Source organism: Siphateles boraxobius, unplaced genomic scaffold (genome assembly GCF_051911475.1).
Source record: "Siphateles boraxobius isolate OS27281-9 unplaced genomic scaffold, OSU_SipBor_1 390, whole genome shotgun sequence".
In the NCBI taxonomy this organism is placed as follows: domain Eukaryota; kingdom Metazoa; phylum Chordata; class Actinopteri; order Cypriniformes; family Leuciscidae; genus Siphateles; species Siphateles boraxobius.
In genome coordinates, this window is record NW_027509020.1 from 94189 (window position 1) to 116929 (window position 22741).

Below are 22741 nucleotides of genomic sequence, written 5' to 3' on the forward strand. Positions count from 1 at the left end.
AACTTTTGAAAAAACTCAAACTCTTTCATGCTTTCTGAAGAATCTCAGAGACTTTTTAAGGCTTTTTGAAGCTCAGGCACTCTTTTTTTTTTTTTAAAAGCTTACAGCACCTGGTATTCCCAGGCGGTCTCCCATCCAAGTACTAACCAGGCCCGACCCTGCTTAGCTTCCGAGATCAGACGAGATCGGGCGTGCCCAAGGTGGTATGGCCGTAAGCTAAAACTGCTGCCAAAATTGGGCTATTTAAAAGGTTAGACCATTAGTGAAGAAAACTAAGAACAACTTTTGAAAAAACTCAAGCTCTTTCTTGCTTTCTGAAGAATCTCAGAGACTTTTTAAGGCTTTTTGAAGCTCAGGGACTCTTTTTTTTTTTTTTAAAAGCTTACAGCACCTGGTATTCCCAGGCGGTCTCCCATCCAAGTACTAACCAGGCCCGACCCTGCTTAGCTTCCGAGATCAGACGAGATCGGGCGTGCCCAAGGTGGTATGGCCGTAAGCGAAAACTGCTGCCAAAATTGGGCTATTTAAAAGGTTAGACCATTAGTGAAGAAAACTAAGAACAACTTTTGAAAAAACTCAAACTCTTTCATGCTTTCTGAAGAATCTCAGAGACTTTTTAAGGCTTTTTGAAGCTCAGGGACTCTTTTTTTTTTTTTTAAAAGCTTACAGCACCTGGTATTCCCAGGCGGTCTCCCATCCAAGTACTAACCAGGCCCGACCCTGCTTAGCTTCCGAGATCAGACGAGATCGGGCGTGCCCAAGGTGGTATGGCCGTAAGCTAAAACTGCTGCCAAAATTGGGCTATTTAAAAGGTTAGACCATTAGTGAAGAAAACTAAGAACAACTTTTGAAAAAACTCAAGCTCTTTCTTGCTTTCTGAAGAATCTCAGAGACTTTTTAAGGCTTTTTGAAGAAGCTCAGGGACTCTTTTTTTTTTTTCTTAAAAAAGCTTACAACACCTAGTATTCCCATGCGCCCTCCCATCCAAGTACTAACCAGGCCTTATTTAAAAGCTTAGACCATTAGTGAAGAAGACTAAGAAGAACTTTTGAAAAAACTCAAACTCTTTCATGCTTTCTGAAGAATCTCAGAGACTTTTTAAGGCTTTTTGAAGCTCAGGCACTCTTTTTTTTTTTTTTTTTTTTTTTAAAAGCTTACAGCACCTGGTATTCCCAGGCGGTCTCCCATCCAAGTACTAACCAGGCCCGACCCTGCTTAGCTTCCGAGATCAGACGAGATCGGGCGTGCCCAAGGTGGTATGGCCGTAAGCGAATACTGCTGCCAAAATTGGGCTATTTAAAAGGTTAGACCATTAGTGAAGAAGACTAAGAAGAACTTTTGAAAAAACTTTAACTCTTTCATGCTTTCTGAAGAATCTCAGAGACTTTTTAAGGCTTTTTGAAGCTCAGGGACTCTTTTTTTTTTTTTTAAAAGCTTACAGCACCTGGTATTCCCAGGCGGTCTCCCATCCAAGTACTAACCAGGCCCGACCCTGCTTAGCTTCCGAGATCAGACGAGATCGGGCGTGCCCAAGGTGGTATGGCCGTAAGCGAATACTGCTGCCAAAATTGGGCTATTTAAAAGGTTAGACCATTAGTGAAGAAAACTAAGAACAACTTTTGAAAAAACTCAAACTCTTTCATGCTTTCTGAAGAATCTCAGAGACTTTTTAAGGCTTTTTGAAGCTCAGGCACTCTTTTTTTTTTTTTTAAAAGCTTACAGCACCTGGTATTCCCAGGCGGTCTCCCATCCAAGTACTAACCAGGCCCGACCCTGCTTAGCTTCCGAGATCAGACGAGATCGGGCGTGCCCAAGGTGGTATGGCCGTAAGCTAAAACTGCTGCCAAAATTGGGCTATTTAAAAGGTTAGACCATTAGTGAAGAAAACTAAGAACAACTTTTGAAAAAACTCAAGCTCTTTCATGCTTTCTGAAGAATCTCAGAGACTTTTTAAGGCTTTTTGAAGAAGCTCAGGGACTCTTTTTTTTTTTTCTTAAAAAAGCTTACAACACCTAGTATTCCCATGCGGCCTCCCATCCAAGTACTAACCAGGCCTTATTTAAAAGCTTAGACCATTAGTGAAGAAGACTAAGAAGAACTTTTGAAAAAACTCAAACTCTTTCATGCTTTCTGAAGAATCTCAGAGACTTTTTAAGGCTTTTTGAAGCTCAGGCACTCTTTTTTTTTTTTTTTTTTTTTTTAAAAGCTTACAGCACCTGGTATTCCCAGGCGGTCTCCCATCCAAGTACTAACCAGGCCCGACCCTGCTTAGCTTCCGAGATCAGACGAGATCGGGCGTGCCCAAGGTGGTATGGCCGTAAGCTAAAACTGCTGCCAAAATTGGGCTATTTAAAAGGTTAGACCATTAGTGAAGAAAACTAAGAACAACTTTTGAAAAAACTCAAGCTCTTTCATGCTTTCTGAAGAATCTCAGAGACTTTTTAAGGCTTTTTGAAGAAGCTCAGGGACTCTTTTTTTTTTTTCTTAAAAAAGCTTACAACACCTAGTATTCCCATGCGGCCTCCCATCCAAGTACTAACCAGGCCTTATTTAAAAGCTTAGACCATTAGTGAAGAAGACTAAGAAGAACTTTTGAAAAAACTCAAACTCTTTCATGCTTTCTGAAGAATCTCAGAGACTTTTTAAGGCTTTTTGAAGCTCAGGGACTCTTTTTTTTTTTTTTAAAAGCTTACAGCACCTGGTATTCCCAGGCGGTCTCCCATCCAAGTACTAACCAGGCCCGACCCTGCTTAGCTTCCGAGATCAGACGAGATCGGGCGTGCCCAAGGTGGTATGGCCGTAAGCGAATACTGCTGCCAAAATTGGGCTATTTAAAAGGTTAGACCATTAGTGAAGAAAACTAAGAACAACTTTTGAAAAAACTCAAACTCTTTCATGCTTTCTGAAGAATCTCAGAGACTTTTTAAGGCTTTTTGAAGCTCAGGCACTCTTTTTTTTTTTTTAAAAGCTTACAGCACCTGGTATTCCCAGGCGGTCTCCCATCCAAGTACTAACCAGGCCCGACCCTGCTTAGCTTCCGAGATCAGACGAGATCGGGCGTGCCCAAGGTGGTATGGCCGTAAGCTAAAACTGCTGCCAAAATTGGGCTATTTAAAAGGTTAGACCATTAGTGAAGAAAACTAAGAACAACTTTTGAAAAAACTCAAGCTCTTTCTTGCTTTCTGAAGAATCTCAGAGACTTTTTAAGGCTTTTTGAAGCTCAGGGACTCTTTTTTTTTTTTTTAAAAGCTTACAGCACCTGGTATTCCCAGGCGGTCTCCCATCCAAGTACTAACCAGGCCCGACCCTGCTTAGCTTCCGAGATCAGACGAGATCGGGCGTGCCCAAGGTGGTATGGCCGTAAGCTAAAACTGCTGCCAAAATTGGGCTATTTAAAAGGTTAGACCATTAGTGAAGAAAACTAAGAACAACTTTTGAAAAAACTCAAGCTCTTTCATGCTTTCTGAAGAATCTCAGAGACTTTTTAAGGCTTTTTGAAGAAGCTCAGGGACTCTTTTTTTTTTTTCTTAAAAAAGCTTACAACACCTAGTATTCCCATGCGGCCTCCCATCCAAGTACTAACCAGGCCTTATTTAAAAGCTTAGACCATTAGTGAAGAAGACTAAGAAGAACTTTTGAAAAAACTCAAACTCTTTCATGCTTTCTGAAGAATCTCAGAGACTTTTTAAGGCTTTTTGAAGCTCAGGGACTCTTTTTTTTTTTTTTAAAAGCTTACAGCACCTGGTATTCCCAGGCGGTCTCCCATCCAAGTACTAACCAGGCCCGACCCTGCTTAGCTTCCGAGATCAGACGAGATCGGGCGTGCCCAAGGTGGTATGGCCGTAAGCGAATACTGCTGCCAAAATTGGGCTATTTAAAAGGTTAGACCATTAGTGAAGAAAACTAAGAACAACTTTTGAAAAAACTCAAACTCTTTCATGCTTTCTGAAGAATCTCAGAGACTTTTTAAGGCTTTTTGAAGCTCAGGCACTCTTTTTTTTTTTTTAAAAGCTTACAGCACCTGGTATTCCCAGGCGGTCTCCCATCCAAGTACTAACCAGGCCCGACCCTGCTTAGCTTCCGAGATCAGACGAGATCGGGCGTGCCCAAGGTGGTATGGCCGTAAGCTAAAACTGCTGCCAAAATTGGGCTATTTAAAAGGTTAGACCATTAGTGAAGAAAACTAAGAACAACTTTTGAAAAAACTCAAGCTCTTTCTTGCTTTCTGAAGAATCTCAGAGACTTTTTAAGGCTTTTTGAAGCTCAGGGACTCTTTTTTTTTTTTTTAAAAGCTTACAGCACCTGGTATTCCCAGGCGGTCTCCCATCCAAGTACTAACCAGGCCCGACCCTGCTTAGCTTCCGAGATCAGACGAGATCGGGCGTGCCCAAGGTGGTATGGCCGTAAGCGAAAACTGCTGCCAAAATTGGGCTATTTAAAAGGTTAGACCATTAGTGAAGAAAACTAAGAACAACTTTTGAAAAAACTCAAACTCTTTCATGCTTTCTGAAGAATCTCAGAGACTTTTTAAGGCTTTTTGAAGCTCAGGGACTCTTTTTTTTTTTTTTAAAAGCTTACAGCACCTGGTATTCCCAGGCGGTCTCCCATCCAAGTACTAACCAGGCCCGACCCTGCTTAGCTTCCGAGATCAGACGAGATCGGGCGTGCCCAAGGTGGTATGGCCGTAAGCTAAAACTGCTGCCAAAATTGGGCTATTTAAAAGGTTAGACCATTAGTGAAGAAAACTAAGAACAACTTTTGAAAAAACTCAAGCTCTTTCTTGCTTTCTGAAGAATCTCAGAGACTTTTTAAGGCTTTTTGAAGAAGCTCAGGGACTCTTTTTTTTTTTTCTTAAAAAAGCTTACAACACCTAGTATTCCCATGCGCCCTCCCATCCAAGTACTAACCAGGCCTTATTTAAAAGCTTAGACCATTAGTGAAGAAGACTAAGAAGAACTTTTGAAAAAACTCAAACTCTTTCATGCTTTCTGAAGAATCTCAGAGACTTTTTAAGGCTTTTTGAAGCTCAGGCACTCTTTTTTTTTTTTTTTTTTTTTTTAAAAGCTTACAGCACCTGGTATTCCCAGGCGGTCTCCCATCCAAGTACTAACCAGGCCCGACCCTGCTTAGCTTCCGAGATCAGACGAGATCGGGCGTGCCCAAGGTGGTATGGCCGTAAGCGAATACTGCTGCCAAAATTGGGCTATTTAAAAGGTTAGACCATTAGTGAAGAAGACTAAGAAGAACTTTTGAAAAAACTTTAACTCTTTCATGCTTTCTGAAGAATCTCAGAGACTTTTTAAGGCTTTTTGAAGCTCAGGGACTCTTTTTTTTTTTTTTAAAAGCTTACAGCACCTGGTATTCCCAGGCGGTCTCCCATCCAAGTACTAACCAGGCCCGACCCTGCTTAGCTTCCGAGATCAGACGAGATCGGGCGTGCCCAAGGTGGTATGGCCGTAAGCGAATACTGCTGCCAAAATTGGGCTATTTAAAAGGTTAGACCATTAGTGAAGAAAACTAAGAACAACTTTTGAAAAAACTCAAACTCTTTCATGCTTTCTGAAGAATCTCAGAGACTTTTTAAGGCTTTTTGAAGCTCAGGCACTCTTTTTTTTTTTTTTAAAAGCTTACAGCACCTGGTATTCCCAGGCGGTCTCCCATCCAAGTACTAACCAGGCCCGACCCTGCTTAGCTTCCGAGATCAGACGAGATCGGGCGTGCCCAAGGTGGTATGGCCGTAAGCTAAAACTGCTGCCAAAATTGGGCTATTTAAAAGGTTAGACCATTAGTGAAGAAAACTAAGAACAACTTTTGAAAAAACTCAAGCTCTTTCATGCTTTCTGAAGAATCTCAGAGACTTTTTAAGGCTTTTTGAAGAAGCTCAGGGACTCTTTTTTTTTTTTCTTAAAAAAGCTTACAACACCTAGTATTCCCATGCGGCCTCCCATCCAAGTACTAACCAGGCCTTATTTAAAAGCTTAGACCATTAGTGAAGAAGACTAAGAAGAACTTTTGAAAAAACTCAAACTCTTTCATGCTTTCTGAAGAATCTCAGAGACTTTTTAAGGCTTTTTGAAGCTCAGGCACTCTTTTTTTTTTTTTTTTTTTTTTTAAAAGCTTACAGCACCTGGTATTCCCAGGCGGTCTCCCATCCAAGTACTAACCAGGCCCGACCCTGCTTAGCTTCCGAGATCAGACGAGATCGGGCGTGCCCAAGGTGGTATGGCCGTAAGCTAAAACTGCTGCCAAAATTGGGCTATTTAAAAGGTTAGACCATTAGTGAAGAAAACTAAGAACAACTTTTGAAAAAACTCAAGCTCTTTCATGCTTTCTGAAGAATCTCAGAGACTTTTTAAGGCTTTTTGAAGAAGCTCAGGGACTCTTTTTTTTTTTTCTTAAAAAAGCTTACAACACCTAGTATTCCCATGCGGCCTCCCATCCAAGTACTAACCAGGCCTTATTTAAAAGCTTAGACCATTAGTGAAGAAGACTAAGAAGAACTTTTGAAAAAACTCAAACTCTTTCATGCTTTCTGAAGAATCTCAGAGACTTTTTAAGGCTTTTTGAAGCTCAGGGACTCTTTTTTTTTTTTTTAAAAGCTTACAGCACCTGGTATTCCCAGGCGGTCTCCCATCCAAGTACTAACCAGGCCCGACCCTGCTTAGCTTCCGAGATCAGACGAGATCGGGCGTGCCCAAGGTGGTATGGCCGTAAGCGAATACTGCTGCCAAAATTGGGCTATTTAAAAGGTTAGACCATTAGTGAAGAAAACTAAGAACAACTTTTGAAAAAACTCAAACTCTTTCATGCTTTCTGAAGAATCTCAGAGACTTTTTAAGGCTTTTTGAAGCTCAGGCACTCTTTTTTTTTTTTTAAAAGCTTACAGCACCTGGTATTCCCAGGCGGTCTCCCATCCAAGTACTAACCAGGCCCGACCCTGCTTAGCTTCCGAGATCAGACGAGATCGGGCGTGCCCAAGGTGGTATGGCCGTAAGCTAAAACTGCTGCCAAAATTGGGCTATTTAAAAGGTTAGACCATTAGTGAAGAAAACTAAGAACAACTTTTGAAAAAACTCAAGCTCTTTCTTGCTTTCTGAAGAATCTCAGAGACTTTTTAAGGCTTTTTGAAGCTCAGGGACTCTTTTTTTTTTTTTTAAAAGCTTACAGCACCTGGTATTCCCAGGCGGTCTCCCATCCAAGTACTAACCAGGCCCGACCCTGCTTAGCTTCCGAGATCAGACGAGATCGGGCGTGCCCAAGGTGGTATGGCCGTAAGCGAAAACTGCTGCCAAAATTGGGCTATTTAAAAGGTTAGACCATTAGTGAAGAAAACTAAGAACAACTTTTGAAAAAACTCAAACTCTTTCATGCTTTCTGAAGAATCTCAGAGACTTTTTAAGGCTTTTTGAAGCTCAGGGACTCTTTTTTTTTTTTTTAAAAGCTTACAGCACCTGGTATTCCCAGGCGGTCTCCCATCCAAGTACTAACCAGGCCCGACCCTGCTTAGCTTCCGAGATCAGACGAGATCGGGCGTGCCCAAGGTGGTATGGCCGTAAGCTAAAACTGCTGCCAAAATTGGGCTATTTAAAAGGTTAGACCATTAGTGAAGAAAACTAAGAACAACTTTTGAAAAAACTCAAGCTCTTTCTTGCTTTCTGAAGAATCTCAGAGACTTTTTAAGGCTTTTTGAAGAAGCTCAGGGACTCTTTTTTTTTTTTCTTAAAAAAGCTTACAACACCTAGTATTCCCATGCGCCCTCCCATCCAAGTACTAACCAGGCCTTATTTAAAAGCTTAGACCATTAGTGAAGAAGACTAAGAAGAACTTTTGAAAAAACTCAAACTCTTTCATGCTTTCTGAAGAATCTCAGAGACTTTTTAAGGCTTTTTGAAGCTCAGGCACTCTTTTTTTTTTTTTTTTTTTTTTTTAAAAGCTTACAGCACCTGGTATTCCCAGGCGGTCTCCCATCCAAGTACTAACCAGGCCCGACCCTGCTTAGCTTCCGAGATCAGACGAGATCGGGCGTGCCCAAGGTGGTATGGCCGTAAGCGAATACTGCTGCCAAAATTGGGCTATTTAAAAGGTTAGACCATTAGTGAAGAAGACTAAGAAGAACTTTTGAAAAAACTTTAACTCTTTCATGCTTTCTGAAGAATCTCAGAGACTTTTTAAGGCTTTTTGAAGCTCAGGGACTCTTTTTTTTTTTTTTAAAAGCTTACAGCACCTGGTATTCCCAGGCGGTCTCCCATCCAAGTACTAACCAGGCCCGACCCTGCTTAGCTTCCGAGATCAGACGAGATCGGGCGTGCCCAAGGTGGTATGGCCGTAAGCGAATACTGCTGCCAAAATTGGGCTATTTAAAAGGTTAGACCATTAGTGAAGAAAACTAAGAACAACTTTTGAAAAAACTCAAACTCTTTCATGCTTTCTGAAGAATCTCAGAGACTTTTTAAGGCTTTTTGAAGCTCAGGCACTCTTTTTTTTTTTTTTAAAAGCTTACAGCACCTGGTATTCCCAGGCGGTCTCCCATCCAAGTACTAACCAGGCCCGACCCTGCTTAGCTTCCGAGATCAGACGAGATCGGGCGTGCCCAAGGTGGTATGGCCGTAAGCTAAAACTGCTGCCAAAATTGGGCTATTTAAAAGGTTAGACCATTAGTGAAGAAAACTAAGAACAACTTTTGAAAAAACTCAAGCTCTTTCATGCTTTCTGAAGAATCTCAGAGACTTTTTAAGGCTTTTTGAAGAAGCTCAGGGACTCTTTTTTTTTTTTCTTAAAAAAGCTTACAACACCTAGTATTCCCATGCGGCCTCCCATCCAAGTACTAACCAGGCCTTATTTAAAAGCTTAGACCATTAGTGAAGAAGACTAAGAAGAACTTTTGAAAAAACTCAAACTCTTTCATGCTTTCTGAAGAATCTCAGAGACTTTTTAAGGCTTTTTGAAGCTCAGGCACTCTTTTTTTTTTTTTTTTTTTTTTTAAAAGCTTACAGCACCTGGTATTCCCAGGCGGTCTCCCATCCAAGTACTAACCAGGCCCGACCCTGCTTAGCTTCCGAGATCAGACGAGATCGGGCGTGCCCAAGGTGGTATGGCCGTAAGCTAAAACTGCTGCCAAAATTGGGCTATTTAAAAGGTTAGACCATTAGTGAAGAAAACTAAGAACAACTTTTGAAAAAACTCAAGCTCTTTCATGCTTTCTGAAGAATCTCAGAGACTTTTTAAGGCTTTTTGAAGAAGCTCAGGGACTCTTTTTTTTTTTTCTTAAAAAAGCTTACAACACCTAGTATTCCCATGCGGCCTCCCATCCAAGTACTAACCAGGCCTTATTTAAAAGCTTAGACCATTAGTGAAGAAGACTAAGAAGAACTTTTGAAAAAACTCAAACTCTTTCATGCTTTCTGAAGAATCTCAGAGACTTTTTAAGGCTTTTTGAAGCTCAGGGACTCTTTTTTTTTTTTTTAAAAGCTTACAGCACCTGGTATTCCCAGGCGGTCTCCCATCCAAGTACTAACCAGGCCCGACCCTGCTTAGCTTCCGAGATCAGACGAGATCGGGCGTGCCCAAGGTGGTATGGCCGTAAGCGAATACTGCTGCCAAAATTGGGCTATTTAAAAGGTTAGACCATTAGTGAAGAAAACTAAGAACAACTTTTGAAAAAACTCAAACTCTTTCATGCTTTCTGAAGAATCTCAGAGACTTTTTAAGGCTTTTTGAAGCTCAGGCACTCTTTTTTTTTTTTTTAAAAGCTTACAGCACCTGGTATTCCCAGGCGGTCTCCCATCCAAGTACTAACCAGGCCCGACCCTGCTTAGCTTCCGAGATCAGACGAGATCGGGCGTGCCCAAGGTGGTATGGCCGTAAGCTAAAACTGCTGCCAAAATTGGGCTATTTAAAAGGTTAGACCATTAGTGAAGAAAACTAAGAACAACTTTTGAAAAAACTCAAGCTCTTTCTTGCTTTCTGAAGAATCTCAGAGACTTTTTAAGGCTTTTTGAAGCTCAGGGACTCTTTTTTTTTTTTTTAAAAGCTTACAGCACCTGGTATTCCCAGGCGGTCTCCCATCCAAGTACTAACCAGGCCCGACCCTGCTTAGCTTCCGAGATCAGACGAGATCGGGCGTGCCCAAGGTGGTATGGCCGTAAGCGAAAACTGCTGCCAAAATTGGGCTATTTAAAAGGTTAGACCATTAGTGAAGAAAACTAAGAACAACTTTTGAAAAAACTCAAACTCTTTCATGCTTTCTGAAGAATCTCAGAGACTTTTTAAGGCTTTTTGAAGCTCAGGGACTCTTTTTTTTTTTTTTAAAAGCTTACAGCACCTGGTATTCCCAGGCGGTCTCCCATCCAAGTACTAACCAGGCCCGACCCTGCTTAGCTTCCGAGATCAGACGAGATCGGGCGTGCCCAAGGTGGTATGGCCGTAAGCTAAAACTGCTGCCAAAATTGGGCTATTTAAAAGGTTAGACCATTAGTGAAGAAAACTAAGAACAACTTTTGAAAAAACTCAAGCTCTTTCTTGCTTTCTGAAGAATCTCAGAGACTTTTTAAGGCTTTTTGAAGAAGCTCAGGGACTCTTTTTTTTTTTTCTTAAAAAAGCTTACAACACCTAGTATTCCCATGCGCCCTCCCATCCAAGTACTAACCAGGCCTTATTTAAAAGCTTAGACCATTAGTGAAGAAGACTAAGAAGAACTTTTGAAAAAACTCAAACTCTTTCATGCTTTCTGAAGAATCTCAGAGACTTTTTAAGGCTTTTTGAAGCTCAGGCACTCTTTTTTTTTTTTTTTTTTTTTTTAAAAGCTTACAGCACCTGGTATTCCCAGGCGGTCTCCCATCCAAGTACTAACCAGGCCCGACCCTGCTTAGCTTCCGAGATCAGACGAGATCGGGCGTGCCCAAGGTGGTATGGCCGTAAGCTAAAACTGCTGCCAAAATTGGGCTATTTAAAAGGTTAGACCATTAGTGAAGAAAACTAAGAACAACTTTTGAAAAAACTCAAGCTCTTTCATGCTTTCTGAAGAATCTCAGAGACTTTTTAAGGCTTTTTGAAGAAGCTCAGGGACTCTTTTTTTTTTTTCTTAAAAAAGCTTACAACACCTAGTATTCCCATGCGGCCTCCCATCCAAGTACTAACCAGGCCTTATTTAAAAGCTTAGACCATTAGTGAAGAAGACTAAGAAGAACTTTTGAAAAAACTCAAACTCTTTCATGCTTTCTGAAGAATCTCAGAGACTTTTTAAGGCTTTTTGAAGCTCAGGCACTCTTTTTTTTTATTTTTTTTTTTTAAAAGCTTACAGCACCTGGTATTCCCAGGCGGTCTCCCATCCAAGTACTAACCAGGCCCCACCCTGCTTAGCTTCCGAGATCAGACGAGATCGGGCGTGCCCAAGGTGGTATGGCCGTAAGCTAAAACTGCTGCCAAAATTGGGCTATTTAAAAGGTTAGACCATTAGTGAAGAAAACTAAGAACAACTTTTGAAAAAACTCAAGCTCTTTCATGCTTTCTGAAGAATCTCAGAGACTTTTTAAGGCTTTTTGAAGCTCAGGCACTCTTTTTTTTTTTTTTAAAAGCTTACAGCACCTGGTATTCCCAGGCGGTCTCCCATCCAAGTACTAACCAGGCCCGACCCTGCTTAGCTTCCGAGATCAGACGAGATCGGGCGTGCCCAAGGTGGTATGGCCGTAAGCTAAAACTGCTGCCAAAATTGGGCTATTTAAAAGGTTAGACCATTAGTGAAGAAAACTAAGAACAACTTTTGAAAAAACTCAAGCTCTTTCATGCTTTCTGAAGAATCTCAGAGACTTTTTAAGGCTTTTTGAAGAAGCTCAGGGACTCTTTTTTTTTTTTCTTAAAAAAGCTTACAACACCTAGTATTCCCATGCGGCCTCCCATCCAAGTACTAACCAGGCCTTATTTAAAAGCTTAGACCATTAGTGAAGAAGACTAAGAAGAACTTTTGAAAAAACTCAAACTCTTTCATGCTTTCTGAAGAATCTCAGAGACTTTTTAAGGCTTTTTGAAGCTCAGGCACTCTTTTTTTTTTTTTTTTTTTTTTAAAAGCTTACAGCACCTGGTATTCCCAGGCGGTCTCCCATCCAAGTACTAACCAGGCCCGACCCTGCTTAGCTTCCGAGATCAGACGAGATCGGGCGTGCCCAAGGTGGTATGGCCGTAAGCTAAAACTGCTGCCAAAATTGGGCTATTTAAAAGGTTAGACCATTAGTGAAGAAAACTAAGAACAACTTTTGAAAAAACTCAAGCTCTTTCATGCTTTCTGAAGAATCTCAGAGACTTTTTAAGGCTTTTTGAAGAAGCTCAGGGACTCTTTTTTTTTTTTCTTAAAAAAGATTACAACACCTAGTATTCCCATGCGGCCTCCCATCCAAGTACTAACCAGGCCTTATTTAAAAGCTTAGACCATTAGTGAAGAAGACTAAGAAGAACTTTTGAAAAAACTCAAACTCTTTCATGCTTTCTGAAGAATCTCAGAGACTTTTTAAGGCTTTTTGAAGCTCAGGCACTCTTTTTTTTTTTTTTTTTTTTTTAAAAGCTTACAGCACCTGGTATTCCCAGGCGGTCTCCCATCCAAGTACTAACCAGGCCCGACCCTGCTTAGCTTCCGAGATCAGACGAGATCGGGCGTGCCCAAGGTGGTATGGCCGTAAGCTAAAACTGCTGCCAAAATTGGGCTATTTAAAAGGTTAGACCATTAGTGAAGAAAACTAAGAACAACTTTTGAAAAAACTCAAGCTCTTTCATGCTTTCTGAAGAATCTCAGAGACTTTTTAAGGCTTTTTGAAGAAGCTCAGGGACTCTTTTTTTTTTTTCTTAAAAAAGCTTACAACACCTAGTATTCCCATGCGGCCTCCCATCCAAGTACTAACCAGGCCTTATTTAAAAGCTTAGACCATTAGTGAAGAAGACTAAGAAGAACTTTTGAAAAAACTCAAACTCTTTCATGCTTTCTGAAGAATCTCAGAGACTTTTTAAGGCTTTTTGAAGCTCAGGGACTCTTTTTTTTTTTTTTAAAAGCTTACAGCACCTGGTATTCCCAGGCGGTCTCCCATCCAAGTACTAACCAGGCCCGACCCTGCTTAGCTTCCGAGATCAGACGAGATCGGGCGTGCCCAAGGTGGTATGGCCGTAAGCGAATACTGCTGCCAAAATTGGGCTATTTAAAAGGTTAGACCATTAGTGAAGAAAACTAAGAACAACTTTTGAAAAAACTCAAACTCTTTCATGCTTTCTGAAGAATCTCAGAGACTTTTTAAGGCTTTTTGAAGCTCAGGCACTCTTTTTTTTTTTTTTAAAAGCTTACAGCACCTGGTATTCCCAGGCGGTCTCCCATCCAAGTACTAACCAGGCCCGACCCTGCTTAGCTTCCGAGATCAGACGAGATCGGGCGTGCCCAAGGTGGTATGGCCGTAAGCGAAAACTGCTGCCAAAATTGGGCTATTTAAAAGGTTAGACCATTAGTGAAGAAAACTAAGAACAACTTTTGAAAAAACTCAAACTCTTTCATGCTTTCTGAAGAATCTCAGAGACTTTTTAAGGGTTTTTGAAGAAGCTCAGGGACTCTTTTTTTTTTTTCTTAAAAAAGCTTACAACACCTAGTATTCCCATGCGGCCTCCCATCCAAGTACTAACCAGGCCTTATTTAAAAGCTTAGACCATTAGTGAAGAAGACTAAGAAGAACTTTTGAAAAAACTCAAACTCTTTCATGCTTTCTGAAGAATCTCAGAGACTTTTTAAGGCTTTTTGAAGCTCAGGCACTCTTTTTTTTTTTTTTTTTTTTTTTAAAAGCTTACAGCACCTGGTATTCCCAGGCGGTCTCCCATCCAAGTACTAACCAGGCCCGACCCTGCTTAGCTTCCGAGATCAGACGAGATCGGGCGTGCCCAAGGTGGTATGGCCGTAAGCTAAAACTGCTGCCAAAATTGGGCTATTTAAAAGGTTAGACCATTAGTGAAGAAAACTAAGAACAACTTTTGAAAAAACTCAAGCTCTTTCATGCTTTCTGAAGAATCTCAGAGACTTTTTAAGGCTTTTTGAAGAAGCTCAGGGACTCTTTTTTTTTTTTCTTAAAAAAGCTTACAACACCTAGTATTCCCATGCGGCCTCCCATCCAAGTACTAACCAGGCCTTATTTAAAAGCTTAGACCATTAGTGAAGAAGACTAAGAAGAACTTTTGAAAAAACTCAAACTCTTTCATGCTTTCTGAAGAATCTCAGAGACTTTTTAAGGCTTTTTGAAGCTCAGGCACTCTTTTTTTTTTATTTTTTTTTTTTAAAAGCTTACAGCACCTGGTATTCCCAGGCGGTCTCCCATCCAAGTACTAACCAGGCCCGACCCTGCTTAGCTTCCGAGATCAGACGAGATCGGGCGTGCCCAAGGTGGTATGGCCGTAAGCGAAAACTGCTGCCAAAATTGGGCTATTTAAAAGGTTAGACCATTAGTGAAGAAAACTAAGAACAACTTTTGAAAAAACTCAAACTCTTTCATGCTTTCTGAAGAATCTCAGAGACTTTTTAAGGCTTTTTGAAGCTCAGGGACTCTTTTTTTTTTTTTTAAAAGCTTACAGCACCTGGTATTCCCAGGCGGTCTCCCATCCAAGTACTAACCAGGCCCGACCCTGCTTAGCTTCCGAGATCAGACGAGATCGGGCGTGCCCAAGGTGGTATGGCCGTAAGCTAAAACTGCTGCCAAAATTGGGCTATTTAAAAGGTTAGACCATTAGTGAAGAAAACTAAGAACAACTTTTGAAAAAACTCAAGCTCTTTCTTGCTTTCTGAAGAATCTCAGAGACTTTTTAAGGCTTTTTGAAGAAGCTCAGGGACTCTTTTTTTTTTTTCTTAAAAAAGCTTACAACACCTAGTATTCCCATGCGCCCTCCCATCCAAGTACTAACCAGGCCTTATTTAAAAGCTTAGACCATTAGTGAAGAAGACTAAGAAGAACTTTTGAAAAAACTCAAACTCTTTCATGCTTTCTGAAGAATCTCAGAGACTTTTTAAGGCTTTTTGAAGCTCAGGCACTCTTTTTTTTTTTTTTTTTTTTTTTTAAAAGCTTACAGCACCTGGTATTCCCAGGCGGTCTCCCATCCAAGTACTAACCAGGCCCGACCCTGCTTAGCTTCCGAGATCAGACGAGATCGGGCGTGCCCAAGGTGGTATGGCCGTAAGCTAAAACTGCTGCCAAAATTGGGCTATTTAAAAGGTTAGACCATTAGTGAAGAAAACTAAGAACAACTTTTGAAAAAACTCAAGCTCTTTCATGCTTTCTGAAGAATCTCAGAGACTTTTTAAGGCTTTTTGAAGAAGCTCAGGGACTCTTTTTTTTTTTTCTTAAAAAAGCTTACAACACCTAGTATTCCCATGCGGCCTCCCATCCAAGTACTAACCAGGCCTTATTTAAAAGCTTAGACCATTAGTGAAGAAGACTAAGAAGAACTTTTGAAAAAACTCAAACTCTTTCATGCTTTCTGAAGAATCTCAGAGACTTTTTAAGGCTTTTTGAAGCTCAGGGACTCTTTTTTTTTTTTTTAAAAGCTTACAGCACCTGGTATTCCCAGGCGGTCTCCCATCCAAGTACTAACCAGGCCCGACCCTGCTTAGCTTCCGAGATCAGACGAGATCGGGCGTGCCCAAGGTGGTATGGCCGTAAGCGAATACTGCTGCCAAAATTGGGCTATTTAAAAGGTTAGACCATTAGTGAAGAAAACTAAGAACAACTTTTGAAAAAACTCAAGCTCTTTCATGCTTTCTGAAGAATCTCAGAGACTTTTTAAGGCTTTTTGAAGAAGCTCAGGGACTCTTTTTTTTTTTTCTTAAAAAAGCTTACAACACCTAGTATTCCCATGCGGCCTCCCATCCAAGTACTAACCAGGCCTTATTTAAAAGCTTAGACCATTAGTGAAGAAGACTAAGAAGAACTTTTGAAAAAACTCAAACTCTTTCATGCTTTCTGAAGAATCTCAGAGACTTTTTAAGGCTTTTTGAAGCTCAGGCACTCTTTTTTTTTTATTTTTTTTTTTTAAAAGCTTACAGCACCTGGTATTCCCAGGCGGTCTCCCATCCAAGTACTAACCAGGCCCCACCCTGCTTAGCTTCCGAGATCAGACGAGATCGGGCGTGCCCAAGGTGGTATGGCCGTAAGCTAAAACTGCTGCCAAAATTGGGCTATTTAAAAGGTTAGACCATTAGTGAAGAAAACTAAGAACAACTTTTGAAAAAACTCAAGCTCTTTCATGCTTTCTGAAGAATCTCAGAGACTTTTTAAGGCTTTTTGAAGCTCAGGCACTCTTTTTTTTTTTTTTAAAAGCTTACAGCACCTGGTATTCCCAGGCGGTCTCCCATCCAAGTACTAACCAGGCCCGACCCTGCTTAGCTTCCGAGATCAGACGAGATCGGGCGTGCCCAAGGTGGTATGGCCGTAAGCTAAAACTGCTGCCAAAATTGGGCTATTTAAAAGGTTAGACCATTAGTGAAGAAAACTAAGAACAACTTTTGAAAAAACTCAAGCTCTTTCATGCTTTCTGAAGAATCTCAGAGACTTTTTAAGGCTTTTTGAAGAAGCTCAGGGACTCTTTTTTTTTTTTCTTAAAAAAGCTTACAACACCTAGTATTCCCATGCGGCCTCCCATCCAAGTACTAACCAGGCCTTATTTAAAAGCTTAGACCATTAGTGAAGAAGACTAAGAAGAACTTTTGAAAAAACTCAAACTCTTTCATGCTTTCTGAAGAATCTCAGAGACTTTTTAAGGCTTTTTGAAGCTCAGGCACTCTTTTTTTTTTTTTTTTTTTTTTAAAAGCTTACAGCACCTGGTATTCCCAGGCGGTCTCCCATCCAAGTACTAACCAGGCCCGACCCTGCTTAGCTTCCGAGATCAGACGAGATCGGGCGTGCCCAAGGTGGTATGGCCGTAAGCTAAAACTGCTGCCAAAATTGGGCTATTTAAAAGGTTAGACCATTAGTGAAGAAAACTAAGAACAACTTTTGAAAAAACTCAAGCTCTTTCATGCTTTCTGAAGAATCTCAGAGACTTTTTAAGGCTTTTTGAAGAAGCTCAGGGACTCTTTTTTTTTTTTCTTAAAAAAGATTACAACACCTAGTATTCCCATGCGGCCTCCCATCCAAGTACTAACCAGGCCTTATTTAAAAGCTTAGACCATTAGTGAAGAAGACTAAGAAGAACTTTTGAAAAAACTCAAACTCTTTCATGCTTTCTGAAGAATCTCAGAGACTTTTTAAGGCTTTTTGAAGCTCAGGCACTCTTTTTTTTTTTTTTTTTTTTTTAAAAGCTTACAGCACCTGGTATTCCCAGGCGGTCTCCCATCCAAGTACTAACCAGGCCCGACCCTGCTTAGCTTCCGAGATCAGACGAGATCGGGCGTGCCCAAGGTGGTATGGCCGTAAGCTAAAACTGCTGCCAAAATTGGGCTATTTAAAAGGTTAGACCATTAGTGAAGAAAACTAAGAACAACTTTTGAAAAAACTCAAGCTCTTTCATGCTTTCTGAAGAATCTCAGAGACTTTTTAAGGCTTTTTGAAGAAGCTCAGGGACTCTTTTTTTTTTTTCTTAAAAAAGCTTACAACACCTAGTATTCCCATGCGGCCTCCCATCCAAGTACTAACCAGGCCTTATTTAAAAGCTTAGACCATTAGTGAAGAAGACTAAGAAGAACTTTTGAAAAAACTCAAACTCTTTCATGCTTTCTGAAGAATCTCAGAGACTTTTTAAGGCTTTTTGAAGCTCAGGGACTCTTTTTTTTTTTTTTAAAAGCTTACAGCACCTGGTATTCCCAGGCGGTCTCCCATCCAAGTACTAACCAGGCCCGACCCTGCTTAGCTTCCGAGATCAGACGAGATCGGGCGTGCCCAAGGTGGTATGGCCGTAAGCGAATACTGCTGCCAAAATTGGGCTATTTAAAAGGTTAGACCATTAGTGAAGAAAACTAAGAACAACTTTTGAAAAAACTCAAACTCTTTCATGCTTTCTGAAGAATCTCAGAGACTTTTTAAGGCTTTTTGAAGCTCAGGCACTCTTTTTTTTTTTTTTAAAAGCTTACAGCACCTGGTATTCCCAGGCGGTCTCCCATCCAAGTACTAACCAGGCCCGACCCTGCTTAGCTTCCGAGATCAGACGAGATCGGGCGTGCCCAAGGTGGTATGGCCGTAAGCGAAAACTGCTGCCAAAATTGGGCTATTTAAAAGGTTAGACCATTAGTGAAGAAAACTAAGAACAACTTTTGAAAAAACTCAAACTCTTTCATGCTTTCTGAAGAATCTCAGAGACTTTTTAAGGGTTTTTGAAGAAGCTCAGGGACTCTTTTTTTTTTTTCTTAAAAAAGCTTACAACACCTAGTATTCCCATGCGGCCTCCCATCCAAGTACTAACCAGGCCTTATTTAAAAGCTTAGACCATTAGTGAAGAAGACTAAGAAGAACTTTTGAAAAAACTCAAACTCTTTCATGCTTTCTGAAGAATCTCAGAGACTTTTTAAGGCTTTTTGAAGCTCAGGCACTCTTTTTTTTTTTTTTTTTTTTTTTAAAAGCTTACAGCACCTGGTATTCCCAGGCGGTCTCCCATCCAAGTACTAACCAGGCCCGACCCTGCTTAGCTTCCGAGATCAGACGAGATCGGGCGTGCCCAAGGTGGTATGGCCGTAAGCTAAAACTGCTGCCAAAATTGGGCTATTTAAAAGGTTAGACCATTAGTGAAGAAAACTAAGAACAACTTTTGAAAAAACTCAAGCTCTTTCATGCTTTCTGAAGAATCTCAGAGACTTTTTAAGGCTTTTTGAAGAAGCTCAGGGACTCTTTTTTTTTTTTCTTAAAAAAGCTTACAACACCTAGTATTCCCATGCGGCCTCCCATCCAAGTACTAACCAGGCCTTATTTAAAAGCTTAGACCATTAGTGAAGAAGACTAAGAAGAACTTTTGAAAAAACTCAAACTCTTTCATGCTTTCTGAAGAATCTCAGAGACTTTTTAAGGCTTTTTGAAGCTCAGGCACTCTTTTTTTTTTATTTTTTTTTTTTAAAAGCTTACAGCACCTGGTATTCCCAGGCGGTCTCCCATCCAAGTACTAACCAGGCCCGACCCTGCTTAGCTTCCGAGATCAGACGAGATCGGGCGTGCCCAAGGTGGTATGGCCGTAAGCGAAAACTGCTGCCAAAATTGGGCTATTTAAAAGGTTAGACCATTAGTGAAGAAAACTAAGAACAACTTTTGAAAAAACTCAAACTCTTTCATGCTTTCTGAAGAATCTCAGAGACTTTTTAAGGCTTTTTGAAGCTCAGGGACTCTTTTTTTTTTTTTTAAAAGCTTACAGCACCTGGTATTCCCAGGCGGTCTCCCATCCAAGTACTAACCAGGCCCGACCCTGCTTAGCTTCCGAGATCAGACGAGATCGGGCGTGCCCAAGGTGGTATGGCCGTAAGCTAAAACTGCTGCCAAAATTGGGCTATTTAAAAGGTTAGACCATTAGTGAAGAAAACTAAGAACAACTTTTGAAAAAACTCAAGCTCTTTCTTGCTTTCTGAAGAATCTCAGAGACTTTTTAAGGCTTTTTGAAGAAGCTCAGGGACTCTTTTTTTTTTTTCTTAAAAAAGCTTACAACACCTAGTATTCCCATGCGCCCTCCCATCCAAGTACTAACCAGGCCTTATTTAAAAGCTTAGACCATTAGTGAAGAAGACTAAGAAGAACTTTTGAAAAAACTCAAACTCTTTCATGCTTTCTGAAGAATCTCAGAGACTTTTTAAGGCTTTTTGAAGCTCAGGCACTCTTTTTTTTTTTTTTTTTTTTTTTTAAAAGCTTACAGCACCTGGTATTCCCAGGCGGTCTCCCATCCAAGTACTAACCAGGCCCGACCCTGCTTAGCTTCCGAGATCAGACGAGATCGGGCGTGCCCAAGGTGGTATGGCCGTAAGCTAAAACTGCTGCCAAAATTGGGCTATTTAAAAGGTTAGACCATTAGTGAAGAAAACTAAGAACAACTTTTGAAAAAACTCAAGCTCTTTCATGCTTTCTGAAGAATCTCAGAGACTTTTTAAGGCTTTTTGAAGAAGCTCAGGGACTCTTTTTTTTTTTTCTTAAAAAAGCTTACAACACCTAGTATTCCCATGCGGCCTCCCATCCAAGTACTAACCAGGCCTTATTTAAAAGCTTAGACCATTAGTGAAGAAGACTAAGAAGAACTTTTGAAAAAACTCAAACTCTTTCATGCTTTCTGAAGAATCTCAGAGACTTTTTAAGGCTTTTTGAAGCTCAGGGACTCTTTTTTTTTTTTTTAAAAGCTTACAGCACCTGGTATTCCCAGGCGGTCTCCCATCCAAGTACTAACCAGGCCCGACCCTGCTTAGCTTCCGAGATCAGACGAGATCGGGCGTGCCCAAGGTGGTATGGCCGTAAGCGAATACTGCTGCCAAAATTGGGCTATTTAAAAGGTTAGACCATTAGTGAAGAAAACTAAGAACAACTTTTGAAAAAACTCAAGCTCTTTCATGCTTTCTGAAGAATCTCAGAGACTTTTTAAGGCTTTTTGAAGAAGCTCAGGGACTCTTTTTTTTTTTTCTTAAAAAAGCTTACAACACCTAGTATTCCCATGCGGCCTCCCATCCAAGTACTAACCAGGCCTTATTTAAAAGCTTAGACCATTAGTGAAGAAGACTAAGAAGAACTTTTGAAAAAACTCAAACTCTTTCATGCTTTCTGAAGAATCTCAGAGACTTTTTAAGGCTTTTTGAAGCTCAGGCACTCTTTTTTTTTTATTTTTTTTTTTTAAAAGCTTACAGCACCTGGTATTCCCAGGCGGTCTCCCATCCAAGTACTAACCAGGCCCCACCCTGCTTAGCTTCCGAGATCAGACGAGATCGGGCGTGCCCAAGGTGGTATGGCCGTAAGCTAAAACTGCTGCCAAAATTGGGCTATTTAAAAGGTTAGACCATTAGTGAAGAAAACTAAGAACAACTTTTGAAAAAACTCAAGCTCTTTCATGCTTTCTGAAGAATCTCAGAGACTTTTTAAGGCTTTTTGAAGCTCAGGCACTCTTTTTTTTTTTTTTAAAAGCTTACAGCACCTGGTATTCCCAGGCGGTCTCCCATCCAAGTACTAACCAGGCCCGACCCTGCTTAGCTTCCGAGATCAGACGAGATCGGGCGTGCCCAAGGTGGTATGGCCGTAAGCTAAAACTGCTGCCAAAATTGGGCTATTTAAAAGGTTAGACCATTAGTGAAGAAAACTAAGAACAACTTTTGAAAAAACTCAAGCTCTTTCATGCTTTCTGAAGAATCTCAGAGACTTTTTAAGGCTTTTTGAAGAAGCTCAGGGACTCTTTTTTTTTTTTCTTAAAAAAGCTTACAACACCTAGTATTCCCATGCGGCCTCCCATCCAAGTACTAACCAGGCCTTATTTAAAAGCTTAGACCATTAGTGAAGAAGACTAAGAAGAACTTTTGAAAAAACTCAAACTCTTTCATGCTTTCTGAAGAATCTCAGAGACTTTTTAAGGCTTTTTGAAGCTCAGGCACTCTTTTTTTTTTTTTTTTTTTTTTAAAAGCTTACAGCACCTGGTATTCCCAGGCGGTCTCCCATCCAAGTACTAACCAGGCCCGACCCTGCTTAGCTTCCGAGATCAGACGAGATCGGGCGTGCCCAAGGTGGTATGGCCGTAAGCTAAAACTGCTGCCAAAATTGGGCTATTTAAAAGGTTAGACCATTAGTGAAGAAAACTAAGAACAACTTTTGAAAAAACTCAAGCTCTTTCATGCTTTCTGAAGAATCTCAGAGACTTTTTAAGGCTTTTTGAAGAAGCTCAGGGACTCTTTTTTTTTTTTCTTAAAAAAGATTACAACACCTAGTATTCCCATGCGGCCTCCCATCCAAGTACTAACCAGGCCTTATTTAAAAGCTTAGACCATTAGTGAAGAAGACTAAGAAGAACTTTTGAAAAAACTCAAACTCTTTCATGCTTTCTGAAGAATCTCAGAGACTTTTTAAGGCTTTTTGAAGCTCAGGCACTCTTTTTTTTTTTTTTTTTTTTTTAAAAGCTTACAGCACCTGGTATTCCCAGGCGGTCTCCCATCCAAGTACTAACCAGGCCCGACCCTGCTTAGCTTCCGAGATCAGACGAGATCGGGCGTGCCCAAGGTGGTATGGCCGTAAGCTAAAACTGCTGCCAAAATTGGGCTATTTAAAAGGTTAGACCATTAGTGAAGAAAACTAAGAACAACTTTTGAAAAAACTCAAGCTCTTTCATGCTTTCTGAAGAATCTCAGAGACTTTTTAAGGCTTTTTGAAGAAGCTCAGGGACTCTTTTTTTTTTTTCTTAAAAAAGCTTACAACACCTAGTATTCCCATGCGGCCTCCCATCCAAGTACTAACCAGGCCTTATTTAAAAGCTTAGACCATTAGTGAAGAAGACTAAGAAGAACTTTTGAAAAAACTCAAACTCTTTCATGCTTTCTGAAGAATCTCAGAGACTTTTTAAGGCTTTTTGAAGCTCAGGGACTCTTTTTTTTTTTTTTAAAAGCTTACAGCACCTGGTATTCCCAGGCGGTCTCCCATCCAAGTACTAACCAGGCCCGACCCTGCTTAGCTTCCGAGATCAGACGAGATCGGGCGTGCCCAAGGTGGTATGGCCGTAAGCGAATACTGCTGCCAAAATTGGGCTATTTAAAAGGTTAGACCATTAGTGAAGAAAACTAAGAACAACTTTTGAAAAAACTCAAACT

The 22741-nt window shown here is 40.7% G+C and overlaps 58 non-coding genes across 58 annotated transcripts; all 58 read right to left on the reverse strand.

Moving 5' to 3' along the window:
- Positions 1-98: 98 nt before the first annotated feature.
- On the reverse strand, positions 99-217 carry LOC143704941 (5S ribosomal RNA). Its single transcript, XR_013191880.1, has one exon. It is a non-coding gene; the product is annotated as a 5S ribosomal RNA (ribosomal RNA).
- Positions 218-379: 162 nt separating this feature from the next.
- LOC143704942 (5S ribosomal RNA) lies at positions 380-498 on the reverse strand. Its single transcript, XR_013191881.1, has one exon. It is a non-coding gene; the product is annotated as a 5S ribosomal RNA (ribosomal RNA).
- Positions 499-660: 162 nt separating this feature from the next.
- LOC143704943 (5S ribosomal RNA) lies at positions 661-779 on the reverse strand. Its single transcript, XR_013191882.1, has one exon. It is a non-coding gene; the product is annotated as a 5S ribosomal RNA (ribosomal RNA).
- Positions 780-1151: 372 nt separating this feature from the next.
- Positions 1152-1270, reverse strand: LOC143704944 (5S ribosomal RNA). The gene has a single exon (XR_013191883.1). It is a non-coding gene; the product is annotated as a 5S ribosomal RNA (ribosomal RNA).
- A 162-nt stretch (positions 1271-1432) lies between these two features.
- Positions 1433-1551, reverse strand: LOC143704946 (5S ribosomal RNA). The gene has a single exon (XR_013191884.1). It is a non-coding gene; the product is annotated as a 5S ribosomal RNA (ribosomal RNA).
- A 162-nt stretch (positions 1552-1713) lies between these two features.
- On the reverse strand, positions 1714-1832 carry LOC143704948 (5S ribosomal RNA). Its single transcript, XR_013191886.1, has one exon. It is a non-coding gene; the product is annotated as a 5S ribosomal RNA (ribosomal RNA).
- Positions 1833-2204: 372 nt separating this feature from the next.
- On the reverse strand, positions 2205-2323 carry LOC143704949 (5S ribosomal RNA). The gene has a single exon (XR_013191887.1). It is a non-coding gene; the product is annotated as a 5S ribosomal RNA (ribosomal RNA).
- Positions 2324-2686: 363 nt separating this feature from the next.
- LOC143704950 (5S ribosomal RNA) lies at positions 2687-2805 on the reverse strand. Its single transcript, XR_013191889.1, has one exon. It is a non-coding gene; the product is annotated as a 5S ribosomal RNA (ribosomal RNA).
- Positions 2806-2966: 161 nt separating this feature from the next.
- Positions 2967-3085, reverse strand: LOC143704951 (5S ribosomal RNA). Its single transcript, XR_013191890.1, has one exon. It is a non-coding gene; the product is annotated as a 5S ribosomal RNA (ribosomal RNA).
- Positions 3086-3247: 162 nt separating this feature from the next.
- On the reverse strand, positions 3248-3366 carry LOC143704952 (5S ribosomal RNA). The gene has a single exon (XR_013191891.1). It is a non-coding gene; the product is annotated as a 5S ribosomal RNA (ribosomal RNA).
- Positions 3367-3729: 363 nt separating this feature from the next.
- Positions 3730-3848, reverse strand: LOC143704953 (5S ribosomal RNA). Its single transcript, XR_013191892.1, has one exon. It is a non-coding gene; the product is annotated as a 5S ribosomal RNA (ribosomal RNA).
- A 161-nt stretch (positions 3849-4009) lies between these two features.
- Positions 4010-4128, reverse strand: LOC143704954 (5S ribosomal RNA). The gene has a single exon (XR_013191893.1). It is a non-coding gene; the product is annotated as a 5S ribosomal RNA (ribosomal RNA).
- A 162-nt stretch (positions 4129-4290) lies between these two features.
- LOC143704955 (5S ribosomal RNA) lies at positions 4291-4409 on the reverse strand. The gene has a single exon (XR_013191894.1). It is a non-coding gene; the product is annotated as a 5S ribosomal RNA (ribosomal RNA).
- A 162-nt stretch (positions 4410-4571) lies between these two features.
- On the reverse strand, positions 4572-4690 carry LOC143704957 (5S ribosomal RNA). The gene has a single exon (XR_013191895.1). It is a non-coding gene; the product is annotated as a 5S ribosomal RNA (ribosomal RNA).
- Positions 4691-5062: 372 nt separating this feature from the next.
- On the reverse strand, positions 5063-5181 carry LOC143704958 (5S ribosomal RNA). Its single transcript, XR_013191896.1, has one exon. It is a non-coding gene; the product is annotated as a 5S ribosomal RNA (ribosomal RNA).
- A 162-nt stretch (positions 5182-5343) lies between these two features.
- LOC143704960 (5S ribosomal RNA) lies at positions 5344-5462 on the reverse strand. The gene has a single exon (XR_013191898.1). It is a non-coding gene; the product is annotated as a 5S ribosomal RNA (ribosomal RNA).
- A 162-nt stretch (positions 5463-5624) lies between these two features.
- On the reverse strand, positions 5625-5743 carry LOC143704961 (5S ribosomal RNA). The gene has a single exon (XR_013191900.1). It is a non-coding gene; the product is annotated as a 5S ribosomal RNA (ribosomal RNA).
- A 372-nt stretch (positions 5744-6115) lies between these two features.
- Positions 6116-6234, reverse strand: LOC143704962 (5S ribosomal RNA). The gene has a single exon (XR_013191901.1). It is a non-coding gene; the product is annotated as a 5S ribosomal RNA (ribosomal RNA).
- Positions 6235-6597: 363 nt separating this feature from the next.
- LOC143704963 (5S ribosomal RNA) lies at positions 6598-6716 on the reverse strand. The gene has a single exon (XR_013191902.1). It is a non-coding gene; the product is annotated as a 5S ribosomal RNA (ribosomal RNA).
- Positions 6717-6877: 161 nt separating this feature from the next.
- On the reverse strand, positions 6878-6996 carry LOC143704964 (5S ribosomal RNA). Its single transcript, XR_013191903.1, has one exon. It is a non-coding gene; the product is annotated as a 5S ribosomal RNA (ribosomal RNA).
- Positions 6997-7158: 162 nt separating this feature from the next.
- On the reverse strand, positions 7159-7277 carry LOC143704966 (5S ribosomal RNA). The gene has a single exon (XR_013191905.1). It is a non-coding gene; the product is annotated as a 5S ribosomal RNA (ribosomal RNA).
- Positions 7278-7439: 162 nt separating this feature from the next.
- LOC143704968 (5S ribosomal RNA) lies at positions 7440-7558 on the reverse strand. Its single transcript, XR_013191906.1, has one exon. It is a non-coding gene; the product is annotated as a 5S ribosomal RNA (ribosomal RNA).
- Positions 7559-7931: 373 nt separating this feature from the next.
- On the reverse strand, positions 7932-8050 carry LOC143704969 (5S ribosomal RNA). Its single transcript, XR_013191907.1, has one exon. It is a non-coding gene; the product is annotated as a 5S ribosomal RNA (ribosomal RNA).
- A 162-nt stretch (positions 8051-8212) lies between these two features.
- Positions 8213-8331, reverse strand: LOC143704970 (5S ribosomal RNA). Its single transcript, XR_013191908.1, has one exon. It is a non-coding gene; the product is annotated as a 5S ribosomal RNA (ribosomal RNA).
- Positions 8332-8493: 162 nt separating this feature from the next.
- Positions 8494-8612, reverse strand: LOC143704971 (5S ribosomal RNA). Its single transcript, XR_013191909.1, has one exon. It is a non-coding gene; the product is annotated as a 5S ribosomal RNA (ribosomal RNA).
- A 372-nt stretch (positions 8613-8984) lies between these two features.
- On the reverse strand, positions 8985-9103 carry LOC143704973 (5S ribosomal RNA). The gene has a single exon (XR_013191912.1). It is a non-coding gene; the product is annotated as a 5S ribosomal RNA (ribosomal RNA).
- A 363-nt stretch (positions 9104-9466) lies between these two features.
- LOC143704974 (5S ribosomal RNA) lies at positions 9467-9585 on the reverse strand. Its single transcript, XR_013191913.1, has one exon. It is a non-coding gene; the product is annotated as a 5S ribosomal RNA (ribosomal RNA).
- Positions 9586-9747: 162 nt separating this feature from the next.
- LOC143704975 (5S ribosomal RNA) lies at positions 9748-9866 on the reverse strand. Its single transcript, XR_013191914.1, has one exon. It is a non-coding gene; the product is annotated as a 5S ribosomal RNA (ribosomal RNA).
- Positions 9867-10028: 162 nt separating this feature from the next.
- LOC143704976 (5S ribosomal RNA) lies at positions 10029-10147 on the reverse strand. The gene has a single exon (XR_013191915.1). It is a non-coding gene; the product is annotated as a 5S ribosomal RNA (ribosomal RNA).
- Positions 10148-10309: 162 nt separating this feature from the next.
- On the reverse strand, positions 10310-10428 carry LOC143704977 (5S ribosomal RNA). The gene has a single exon (XR_013191916.1). It is a non-coding gene; the product is annotated as a 5S ribosomal RNA (ribosomal RNA).
- A 372-nt stretch (positions 10429-10800) lies between these two features.
- On the reverse strand, positions 10801-10919 carry LOC143704979 (5S ribosomal RNA). Its single transcript, XR_013191917.1, has one exon. It is a non-coding gene; the product is annotated as a 5S ribosomal RNA (ribosomal RNA).
- Positions 10920-11290: 371 nt separating this feature from the next.
- Positions 11291-11409, reverse strand: LOC143704648 (5S ribosomal RNA). Its single transcript, XR_013191597.1, has one exon. It is a non-coding gene; the product is annotated as a 5S ribosomal RNA (ribosomal RNA).
- A 162-nt stretch (positions 11410-11571) lies between these two features.
- On the reverse strand, positions 11572-11690 carry LOC143704980 (5S ribosomal RNA). Its single transcript, XR_013191918.1, has one exon. It is a non-coding gene; the product is annotated as a 5S ribosomal RNA (ribosomal RNA).
- Positions 11691-12061: 371 nt separating this feature from the next.
- LOC143704981 (5S ribosomal RNA) lies at positions 12062-12180 on the reverse strand. The gene has a single exon (XR_013191919.1). It is a non-coding gene; the product is annotated as a 5S ribosomal RNA (ribosomal RNA).
- Positions 12181-12551: 371 nt separating this feature from the next.
- On the reverse strand, positions 12552-12670 carry LOC143704982 (5S ribosomal RNA). The gene has a single exon (XR_013191920.1). It is a non-coding gene; the product is annotated as a 5S ribosomal RNA (ribosomal RNA).
- Positions 12671-13033: 363 nt separating this feature from the next.
- Positions 13034-13152, reverse strand: LOC143704983 (5S ribosomal RNA). The gene has a single exon (XR_013191921.1). It is a non-coding gene; the product is annotated as a 5S ribosomal RNA (ribosomal RNA).
- A 162-nt stretch (positions 13153-13314) lies between these two features.
- On the reverse strand, positions 13315-13433 carry LOC143704985 (5S ribosomal RNA). Its single transcript, XR_013191923.1, has one exon. It is a non-coding gene; the product is annotated as a 5S ribosomal RNA (ribosomal RNA).
- A 372-nt stretch (positions 13434-13805) lies between these two features.
- LOC143704986 (5S ribosomal RNA) lies at positions 13806-13924 on the reverse strand. The gene has a single exon (XR_013191924.1). It is a non-coding gene; the product is annotated as a 5S ribosomal RNA (ribosomal RNA).
- A 372-nt stretch (positions 13925-14296) lies between these two features.
- On the reverse strand, positions 14297-14415 carry LOC143704987 (5S ribosomal RNA). The gene has a single exon (XR_013191925.1). It is a non-coding gene; the product is annotated as a 5S ribosomal RNA (ribosomal RNA).
- A 162-nt stretch (positions 14416-14577) lies between these two features.
- LOC143704988 (5S ribosomal RNA) lies at positions 14578-14696 on the reverse strand. The gene has a single exon (XR_013191926.1). It is a non-coding gene; the product is annotated as a 5S ribosomal RNA (ribosomal RNA).
- Positions 14697-15069: 373 nt separating this feature from the next.
- On the reverse strand, positions 15070-15188 carry LOC143704989 (5S ribosomal RNA). The gene has a single exon (XR_013191927.1). It is a non-coding gene; the product is annotated as a 5S ribosomal RNA (ribosomal RNA).
- A 363-nt stretch (positions 15189-15551) lies between these two features.
- LOC143704990 (5S ribosomal RNA) lies at positions 15552-15670 on the reverse strand. The gene has a single exon (XR_013191928.1). It is a non-coding gene; the product is annotated as a 5S ribosomal RNA (ribosomal RNA).
- A 372-nt stretch (positions 15671-16042) lies between these two features.
- Positions 16043-16161, reverse strand: LOC143704649 (5S ribosomal RNA). Its single transcript, XR_013191598.1, has one exon. It is a non-coding gene; the product is annotated as a 5S ribosomal RNA (ribosomal RNA).
- Positions 16162-16323: 162 nt separating this feature from the next.
- Positions 16324-16442, reverse strand: LOC143704991 (5S ribosomal RNA). The gene has a single exon (XR_013191929.1). It is a non-coding gene; the product is annotated as a 5S ribosomal RNA (ribosomal RNA).
- A 371-nt stretch (positions 16443-16813) lies between these two features.
- On the reverse strand, positions 16814-16932 carry LOC143704992 (5S ribosomal RNA). Its single transcript, XR_013191930.1, has one exon. It is a non-coding gene; the product is annotated as a 5S ribosomal RNA (ribosomal RNA).
- A 371-nt stretch (positions 16933-17303) lies between these two features.
- Positions 17304-17422, reverse strand: LOC143704993 (5S ribosomal RNA). The gene has a single exon (XR_013191931.1). It is a non-coding gene; the product is annotated as a 5S ribosomal RNA (ribosomal RNA).
- Positions 17423-17785: 363 nt separating this feature from the next.
- On the reverse strand, positions 17786-17904 carry LOC143704995 (5S ribosomal RNA). The gene has a single exon (XR_013191932.1). It is a non-coding gene; the product is annotated as a 5S ribosomal RNA (ribosomal RNA).
- Positions 17905-18066: 162 nt separating this feature from the next.
- On the reverse strand, positions 18067-18185 carry LOC143704997 (5S ribosomal RNA). Its single transcript, XR_013191934.1, has one exon. It is a non-coding gene; the product is annotated as a 5S ribosomal RNA (ribosomal RNA).
- Positions 18186-18557: 372 nt separating this feature from the next.
- LOC143704998 (5S ribosomal RNA) lies at positions 18558-18676 on the reverse strand. The gene has a single exon (XR_013191935.1). It is a non-coding gene; the product is annotated as a 5S ribosomal RNA (ribosomal RNA).
- Positions 18677-19048: 372 nt separating this feature from the next.
- LOC143704999 (5S ribosomal RNA) lies at positions 19049-19167 on the reverse strand. Its single transcript, XR_013191936.1, has one exon. It is a non-coding gene; the product is annotated as a 5S ribosomal RNA (ribosomal RNA).
- Positions 19168-19329: 162 nt separating this feature from the next.
- On the reverse strand, positions 19330-19448 carry LOC143705000 (5S ribosomal RNA). The gene has a single exon (XR_013191937.1). It is a non-coding gene; the product is annotated as a 5S ribosomal RNA (ribosomal RNA).
- A 373-nt stretch (positions 19449-19821) lies between these two features.
- LOC143705001 (5S ribosomal RNA) lies at positions 19822-19940 on the reverse strand. The gene has a single exon (XR_013191938.1). It is a non-coding gene; the product is annotated as a 5S ribosomal RNA (ribosomal RNA).
- A 363-nt stretch (positions 19941-20303) lies between these two features.
- On the reverse strand, positions 20304-20422 carry LOC143705002 (5S ribosomal RNA). Its single transcript, XR_013191939.1, has one exon. It is a non-coding gene; the product is annotated as a 5S ribosomal RNA (ribosomal RNA).
- Positions 20423-20794: 372 nt separating this feature from the next.
- On the reverse strand, positions 20795-20913 carry LOC143704650 (5S ribosomal RNA). Its single transcript, XR_013191599.1, has one exon. It is a non-coding gene; the product is annotated as a 5S ribosomal RNA (ribosomal RNA).
- Positions 20914-21075: 162 nt separating this feature from the next.
- On the reverse strand, positions 21076-21194 carry LOC143705003 (5S ribosomal RNA). The gene has a single exon (XR_013191940.1). It is a non-coding gene; the product is annotated as a 5S ribosomal RNA (ribosomal RNA).
- Positions 21195-21565: 371 nt separating this feature from the next.
- LOC143705004 (5S ribosomal RNA) lies at positions 21566-21684 on the reverse strand. The gene has a single exon (XR_013191941.1). It is a non-coding gene; the product is annotated as a 5S ribosomal RNA (ribosomal RNA).
- Positions 21685-22055: 371 nt separating this feature from the next.
- Positions 22056-22174, reverse strand: LOC143705005 (5S ribosomal RNA). The gene has a single exon (XR_013191942.1). It is a non-coding gene; the product is annotated as a 5S ribosomal RNA (ribosomal RNA).
- Positions 22175-22537: 363 nt separating this feature from the next.
- Positions 22538-22656, reverse strand: LOC143705006 (5S ribosomal RNA). Its single transcript, XR_013191943.1, has one exon. It is a non-coding gene; the product is annotated as a 5S ribosomal RNA (ribosomal RNA).
- Positions 22657-22741: the final 85 nt, after the last annotated feature.